Here is a 9,291-nt window from a genome sequence, read left to right on the forward strand (position 1 = left end):
AATTAATTAAACTCTTTAATTAATCAATTAAATCACATTTTACTTGCTGATTATCTTGTGTATGTGTGTGACTCACTAGGCTCATCACTAATTGGCAATGAGATATGATATTAACTCTTAATATCATCAGAACTCTTTCTTACCATAAATGATTTCTCTAAATCATTTTAGGCATCTCATAGACCATGGTTGACACCTAGCTTAGCATGCCATGGCCACCCAATCAGTAACAAGGAATACCTTAAATGAACTTATAATTATATGTTACCATGCACTAGAATCTCTGTGTTATAAAATCCCAATTCGAGCTGGAGTTATGGTTTATGTCAAACCCTATTTGCTATGAACCTTATGTTCTCTTTTAATTCCAGTTCTTGATTCTTGTCAGAAACTCTTTTCTGATTAAATATGTCTATCTTGGCCAGAAACTTGAAACATCAAGATAATTAAATGAACATAGGATTTTATCCTTATTTACTTAGGGTAACAGATTTCATCTTGATCAACACCTATCTCTGTAACACCCTCCCGGTAACTACTCCGTACATCCCTAGAATGTCCTGAAAAATATTTAAACTAAAGTGAAGAACCATAATCAACTCAAATATTGATAAGAAAAAATTTAGTAAAAATCTTAGAATTAAAATACAACCAAATTAAATGAGCCGGTGCCCTAGCGATGGGTAACCCAGAGGGAAGTTGCGGTTCTCGCAACTAGGAGCCCTAGACCCAGGGGAAAAATTATAAAATAATTTTTGGGACCCCAGAGAAGGGTTATTGAGGTTCCCATGGCATTAGAATGCCAAGAAAATATCTAGGAAAATTTTTCAATCGGTACAGACAATTTTGACCCGTTAAGCCAAACGGAGGGCATTTTGGTCATTTCGCCTTCAGAGGTGATTTTTGGCCTACTTGGCCAATTGAGTAAATAAATATTGTGACATAAAATATGAATTAATGTTGATTAAAAATTTATTAAAAATGAGAAATGAAAATAAGAAAACAAAAGTAAAAAAGAAAAGTAAGTAAATGGGAATTGTGACATCATAATGATGTCATTTAAAAATGGTCCACCAATCACCATATAACAAATACACTTAAAAGAAACTAAAGAGGCTGAAAATAAAAGAAAATTTTCATCTTCTTCCTTTGGACCTAAACCAGCCGAAACCCTCCTCCCTCCTCCCTCCATTGATTTTCAACCAAAGCTCAAGTTCTCTCCTCATTTCACCATAAATTTTCCTACTCCATTCACTAAAACTTATTCCCACATCACAAGGTAACTCTAGGCAGCCACAAAGAGGAGAAATTCTAGAGTTTTCACAAGCTCAATAAGTTGAGCAAAGAGGTTAGTGCTTTATTTCCTCTCTCATTCTTTTAATCTTTGTTAGAGCATCAAATTAAGTTAAGAAATTGTAATAATTTGAAGTAAATTATATATGTTAGAGTATCTTCAATTTTCGGCAGCCCTAAGGAAGGAATGAATTTTGATTGTTTGATGGACTTAGAGTGAACTAGAGCTTATGTTTAAAGTGTATACATATATATATACAAAGAATAAAAGAGTTAACTAAGGAAATTTGTGAAAACTTTGAAATTGAGCTAGGGTTTAGGAGTGAAAATTTGACTTTGCTTACAAAATTGTTAAAGAACATTCTAATGGTCAATTAGTGACCATTTGAGGTAAGTTGACCATAAATTGGACTGAAATATAGCATGGCAAAGTGAATGTGTAGGCTACCTAGAGAGTGGTCGAGATTCCCACTTACACAGCCATAACTTTGGCTGTGTAGGTCCAATTGGTGTTTGGCCAATTGGACGTGAAACTAGGCTTATAATGGCACATTTTTGCTGAAGAAACCATGCCCAAAAGACCAAAGCAAGTGGACCAAAAGTTGGCCCCAATCCGGATACCCTGCAACAGCACCTACAGAAATGACCAACCATAACTCACTGTAGATATGGTCAATTGACCTGAAATTTTTACAGCAATAAGTTAAGACATAGACAAACAACTTTCATGAAGAAACCTACCCTAAATTATGGCCAGAACCTATTCAAAAATGCAATCACAGTCACTGTTCATGGTAATCAGATTTGTTTGCCAATCCGGCCAGCTGTGGTTTTTGGACCATATCTGGAGCTACAAAACTCCAAATGGAGTGATTCAAAAAAGGAAATTCAACTAGACAAAATAAGGAACAACTTTCATGTTTACCATTTCCTCAAAATCCCACTGCAACAGTGCTCAATGAAACAGTAAAGTCAGGCTTCAAAATCTGAAAATTCTGCCCTTTTGATTTAAGCCTAGAAATGGTAATGGTAATCAATTCCAACAAGTTTTAAAGGGAAAATGTGGTATGTTGGGAGTGTCAAAACCAATGTACCTATTTTCTACCCAAAAGTCAACATTTTTGTTGACCAATGAGGTGAATAGTGACACCAAAACTTGAAATTCACAAAGTGAAGAATTTAAAAGTTTCAAATGCCCTAGTATACCTAACAAGATTGATTTGGATAGTTTGGCATGCCAATAGGGTTCAGTTAGCAGTACTGCACATGGCAATATGCCATTCTGTGATTTTATGGATTATATCAATTATGACCTTGTATTGAGATTTGGACTTGTGGAGATTATTGGAGATGCATATGTGACCGATGGTGTGACGGCCGAGGTACTAGATACTTACCCATTATCCATCCGATGCCTAGTGTAGGTTACTTGGGGCAACCAAATGAATAAAAGTGGACAAGGTAAATGATATACAAATACCTAATAAATAAAACATATACATTCGTTACATATTTATTTCTTGCTATTTCTTTTATTTTATTATTGCACCACTAAGCATTATTGCTTAGCGCGTTGCTTTTGCCACGCGTAGGTTCTGGAGATACAGATCGTGAGCCCAGTAGACCGCAGATTGGGTGAGTCCATCCTGCAGTTCTGCACAATGTCCGTGTCACCTCAACTTCTGCAGTGCATTGGTAGGACACTAGGTGTCATTTTGGCATTCTGTAATAAATTTTGATTTTCTCATATGTAATTAAACTTGTGTAATATATATTGATGTTCATGTAAATTATGACAATTGTATTTGTGAATGGAAAAGTAAATATCTATTTGTGATTTATACTTGATTATCACATGTGATGGATGATTGAGAACTGAAATTGAGAAATGTTGTTGGGATTTTGATATTGAGACTTTGTTGATGAATTGAAGTTGGGATTGTTTGGAAATTACTTGGAAGTGTTTTTAACAGGTTCCGAAGAACTGTTTTTCTCCATTTTTAGCTGGTACTCTGCCGGATTTTCTATAAAATTTCCAGAACCTCAAATAAATTATAATTTCAATAAATGAACTATATTTCACAAACTATATTCAAAACTTTGACTAAAAAAATTAATTAAGGTAAAATAAAGTGTGCCGGTACACCGTGTGACATAGCTTACTCGGATACACTGTAGCCGGGTAAGGGGTGTCACAATCTCCATATATAACTAGTAGGAGCCAACACATGCCCATATACCCATACACAGTACAAGTATGAAAGCAGTATCAAACTCAAACCACCTGTATATAAGATAACTGTTTTATCTCAGGTCTAAAGATTATATGCACTGATATGATATATGACAATGCATTAATAAGAGTAAACTCCAGGTGCTTGTCATATGCATCACTGGTTCGGCCTACTTATCATGCATAAGTGCTTATCATGTTTGTTATGTGGCATGAGACTTACCACTCCATCTTATTTATATCTCGTATAAATACCTTGGGAACAAACATGATTACAATCTTTCTGGATAAGTCATGTCCGTCATGTCCCCTGTGAAGTATCCTCGATTGTAAACTAATTTATGATACTTTGTGCTAGAAATACTATCACTCATATTCTTAACAACTTAAGAATAGAATTTCTAACAAAATATCAATGAACCTTTTTTATTACACATAAATATATTATGTAAATGGAAAAGTGAAATTGCCTTTTATTAATAAAATGTGTACTAGATACATACAAAATGATATGCTCTAAGACATATTACTAACACAAGATGGCACAGGCTATCGGATGTGGGAGAATCAAACTATTGAATACAATCTCGTACGAAGACACTCATGAACAATGAGTTCCAATTGTAGTATCATTAATTATGTATTTTGATAGAAGCTACTTAGTAGTGATGGTGTAGGTTTGTGGCCTACCTTGTGCACATAATTTCCATGTAGAATGCATTAATGAGTGGCTTCGATTGACTATGAAACTTCCATGGTGCCATTGCTCAGCTTTCCTAAACCTTCATTTTAGCATCTTATCCAATCTTTGTGCTAAATCTGAATGGTCATCTACCACTATTGTATCAACTACTAGATATGTGAGAATCAAACCTTCATGCCATAGTTACCTATTGGGATTGCTTTACTGCAACCAATTTACACTGAGAATGCATGGGCTTCAAGTGATGCAGATGTTGATCTACAATCTATTAAGAATGGAAATGCAGTTTTGGCAACTAGAGAAGTAATAGGTGTGGGGCCAGTTTCCTCAATTGGAAGCATGCTCGTTAGTCAATCCCCACATCAATGAGTTGACAGTAATTTTATCATATTTTTTAATAGTGTTAACTAACACTGTTACTTAATTTGGAGTTAAGTGTGTCATTTTAAATAGTTGATGTGATTCTTTAGACCACAAAAAACTTTATATGATCAATTAAGAAAAGAGTAGTGCTATATGGATCAAGTTGATCCACATTTAATATGGATCAACTGGGGATATTTCTGTAATTTTATACTAAAATTTTTTATAATTTTATATTATTACCTTTCTACAGATTTTTTTAAGAGAATGTGCAAAATTTGAAATTTGAATTTCAAATTCTCTCTTACATTTATATTAATTTTAAAAGCATTACAAGTTTCAATACAAATTACAACTTACAATAAAAATTACTACTTTTTATTTAAGGTTGTGCACGATTCTCAGCAGCCCCAAACCGATCCGAAGAATCGCATCGAATCGAACTGAATCAGATTTGAAAAAGAACTTGTAGGAACCGAATCAAACTTAATTTACTGCTTTGGTTTGGTTTTGGTTCTTGATGAAGAACCATATCAAAATAGAACCGAAACCGAACCGAAGAACTAATTTTACAAATGTTTTTTTAATGATTTTTTAGATATATTATATAGTTTCAAAAAATAATATATTAATATATGAAAAAAAAATATATAACTTAATTTATGAAGTGACTTAAAATTATATTAGCTATCTTAGTTTTAATTTTAAAAAGTTCTAATTATAAAAACTCATAACTATTTTAACCTTTTTTTTTTCTCATGACTATTTTACAAATAGATGAATGATATGTTAAATTATAATATTTTTGTTAATTAAGAAATAAGAATAATATAATCTTTGTTTAATTAAAAATAATTTAGAATTCAATGTTTGCAAATTTTTTTTTCTTTTGACTTACTTTTTTTTTTCATGTAATGAAACTCAGAGATTACTCAAAATCCTAAAGTTATGAAGATTATTATTCTAAGAACTAGAGTGGATTAAAAGATAATGTGAGTATTGAATTGACTTGATTTTTTTTACATTTAATTAATTCAAATTATTCATTTACTAACATATTTATTGTGTAAAAATGAAGGTGACATCATATTGAAGGAACGCTTGAAGGAGTTCTTTTTATGTGGAAAATGTAGTCATAAGGAATGTGGAAGCTAATTGTTTTTTTTATTTTTTTGGGAAAAATGTGAGAATGAAACTTTATATTACATTTTTTTTTACATTTTGATATTGATTTGTTGTTATTTTATAATTTGAAATATGGAAATATTAATGGGACTTATTATAGATACTGGGTATTATCATGTATTTATATGTGAGAATTATTAGTTTGATTTAATGTTACTTTATTAATATTTTATTTAGATATTAATATTGTTATTTTAATATTAATATTATTATCTTTATTGATGTTTTGATGTTAAAAGTATATAATTGTTTTTTAGTATAATAATTTAAATGTAGGAACTAGAACTAGAACCAAAGTTAGAACCGAACTGAAACCAAATCAAAATTCAATTTCGGCTCCAGTTCCAACAAATGAAAAGAACCAAACTTCGGTTCCGATTCCAGTTCCAATTCTAGTTTCGGTTCCTAGTACGAGCAAAAATTGGAGCCACACAACCTTTATACACTTGCTAATAAATTATGTTTGCCGCAATAAAAAGAACTTTAAATTTTGTTACCTTAATCTTAGTAATATGTCATTAGGTGTTAAATATATACTCATATATTATTATATAAGCATTATTTAATTTATCTTATATATAATATATGTATCACTAGGCTTTAAAAATTATATAATATAATTATTACATATTCATAAAGTAAACCTTATTAATCTTGAAAATGTGTAAGTTGGCGTTAAAGATATACCTATAGATTATTGTATAAGTGTTATTTATCTTATACATGTATCATTATATTTTAAATACTATATATTATATATTTACACATACTCCCTATATAAACCTTATTAATCTTAGTAACGTGTTATCATGTGTTAAATATATATTTATAAATTACTATATATACTCATTATTTTTTAAATCGGATATGTTATATATTTTTAAAATACTATATAAGACTTTATTACACACTCATAAAGTGCTAGGCCATAATTATTTTATCTATGTGTCCTTATAGTTTAAATCTGCAATACTATATACTCATAGTACTATATAAATCTTAATTATCTTGTTAATGTATTATTATTTTAAAAATCATATATGTTATGTACTTTAAATACTATATAAGACTTAATTATACATTCATAAAGTACTATGTAAGCCTTAATTATCTCATCAATAAGTCATTAGATTCAATATATGATATGTTATATACTTATAAAATACAATGCAAAACTTAATTCGTCTTATCAATATTTCATTATAGTTTAAATAGGTTATACCATATACTTATAAGCCAATAAGCCTTAATTATCTTATCAATGTATCATTATTTATTAAATTCGATATAATATATATTTTTAAAATATTATATAATACTAAGTTACATGCCTATAAAATATTATTTAAGCCTTAAAATTATTTTATCAATGTGTCATTATAGTTTAAATTGTTTATACTATATACTCATAAGTACTATATAAACATTAATTATCTTATCAAGGTATCAATATTCTTTAAATCATATAAATTGTAAATGTTTAAAATACTAGGTAAGACTTAATTAGATACTCATAAAGTACTATATAAGCATTAATTATTTGGGATAGCAATGGGTCGGGTATTTGTGGGTATTGAACTCGACCAAACTCTAATAAGACTTGTTTGATTAGTATATAATTGGGTTTGAGATGGTTCAGGTTTGAGTAATGATACCAGTGACAGGTATGGGTCGGTTCAGGTTTTGTATATTGAATATCTATTATTCAAACCCATTTACATAAATAACAAATTAAATATAAAATATATGCTTTTTTATAATAATTTTTACATATTTTATTTTAAAAATAGAATTTAATTATTTTAGAGAATTATTAAATTTTAAAATATAAATTATTAATAAAAAAAATATTTTTATGTAAATTATTAATTAAAATATATAAAATTAAACGGGTTAACATATTTTTTTGGGTAATAATAATTGGATTTAGGACGGATTATTATGGTAATTTAGAATAAATTTTAATCGGATTTGAAACGGATTTGGTTATTGAAAATATTAATTGGGTTCGAGTAAGATGATTTTCGCAGGTACTCCACCCGTTGCCTTCCTTATTAATTATTTTATTAATGAGTCATTAAGTTTCATACTTGATATATTATATACTTACAAAATATTGTGTAAGACTTATATACAATATACTATATACTCATAAGTACTATATATATTTTTCAATTTAATATTAAAATTAAGTATAGTTATATATTTTTAATATATAAATTATTCAATATTATAATTAAATTTTTATATATAATTGAAGTATGAAAACATATTATTCCCTTGGCTACTCTAGTAGATTCAGGTTTTTTATTGATGAATTATGGAGAAAGCAGTCTTTGAATATATTAAGAGAAAACATATGAATATTTTTGTTCAAGGTATGCTCTCTTTAATATGTGCAAGAAAAAAAAATGTATTGATGTTCAACATTTAATTACAACAATTTATTTAAGAGATATTGGAAATGAAAACATAATAATGATGTTATTTGCTCCAAAAACCAAAAATAATAAAAGAAAATAGAGGAAAAGTATAAAAGGAGGCAATCGAGTCCAATGGAGGGAAAAACCTCTCACTTTGCCTCCAAAACTAATAGAGAGTATTGAGAGTATTTCATATTATTAGGAACCCTTTAATCCACATTAATTGTGGCTTAAACTAAAATTTATGATGTTTTAGGCAGTTAGGCCTTTAAAATAAGTGAGATGAGAGAGAGAGAGAGAGAAAGTATATATGTGTATGTGTGTATATATATATATATATATATATATTAACTCGAAGGAAAATATTGAGTCCATAAGAAAGATTCTAAGGAAAGTAAATAGTGTTGAATGGGGTTTCTCGTACCCTAAAACTTCATGCAGCCCAATATGCGAAATTGAAGTCCTAAAAACATCATTCCACGATTACACAATTGGCTATTGCGTCCCACTCATCTTTGAGACAGAACCAGAAACTTTTCACCTTCTTCTCTTCCTTAGCTACAGTATATCCATTTAAAGCTACGGTATCTGTCCCTTTCTCTTTCCCTAATAAACACGTTTATTGTGCTTTCAAATACCCATCCAAGATTGTATAGAGGAATCAAGAAAACCACATCAAGGGTATGCCCTATCCTCCACAAAAAAGAACTTAACAGATATTAAAATTTTTCTTATAAAGCAACTTGTTGGGATACATTACCATCTCATTGATTTTTTAGTTTCTTTAGAGAAGTAGCCAAATTGGATTTGTTACTTTGTTGTTATAGTTAATTTTTAATAACATCTATCATACATAGTTTTAACAAAATGGGTAATTTTGATGCCCATAAAAATGTATGCGTTTTAGCACATATTGATCATGGAAAGACAACACTTGCTGCCACCTTATTGCTGCCACTAGCAGTGGTCTGCTTCACCCTAAATTGACGAGGAAGCTTAGTTGTATGTAGTGCTTAATCAGAAATGAGCTTGGTTCTTGAAGGAGGAGATGCAGGAAGGATCTCCACTTTTCACAATTCATGCTTATGTCC

The sequence above is a fragment of the Hevea brasiliensis genome, chromosome 1, assembly GCF_030052815.1.
Source record: "Hevea brasiliensis isolate MT/VB/25A 57/8 chromosome 1, ASM3005281v1, whole genome shotgun sequence".
Lineage (NCBI taxonomy): Eukaryota > Viridiplantae > Streptophyta > Magnoliopsida > Malpighiales > Euphorbiaceae > Hevea > Hevea brasiliensis.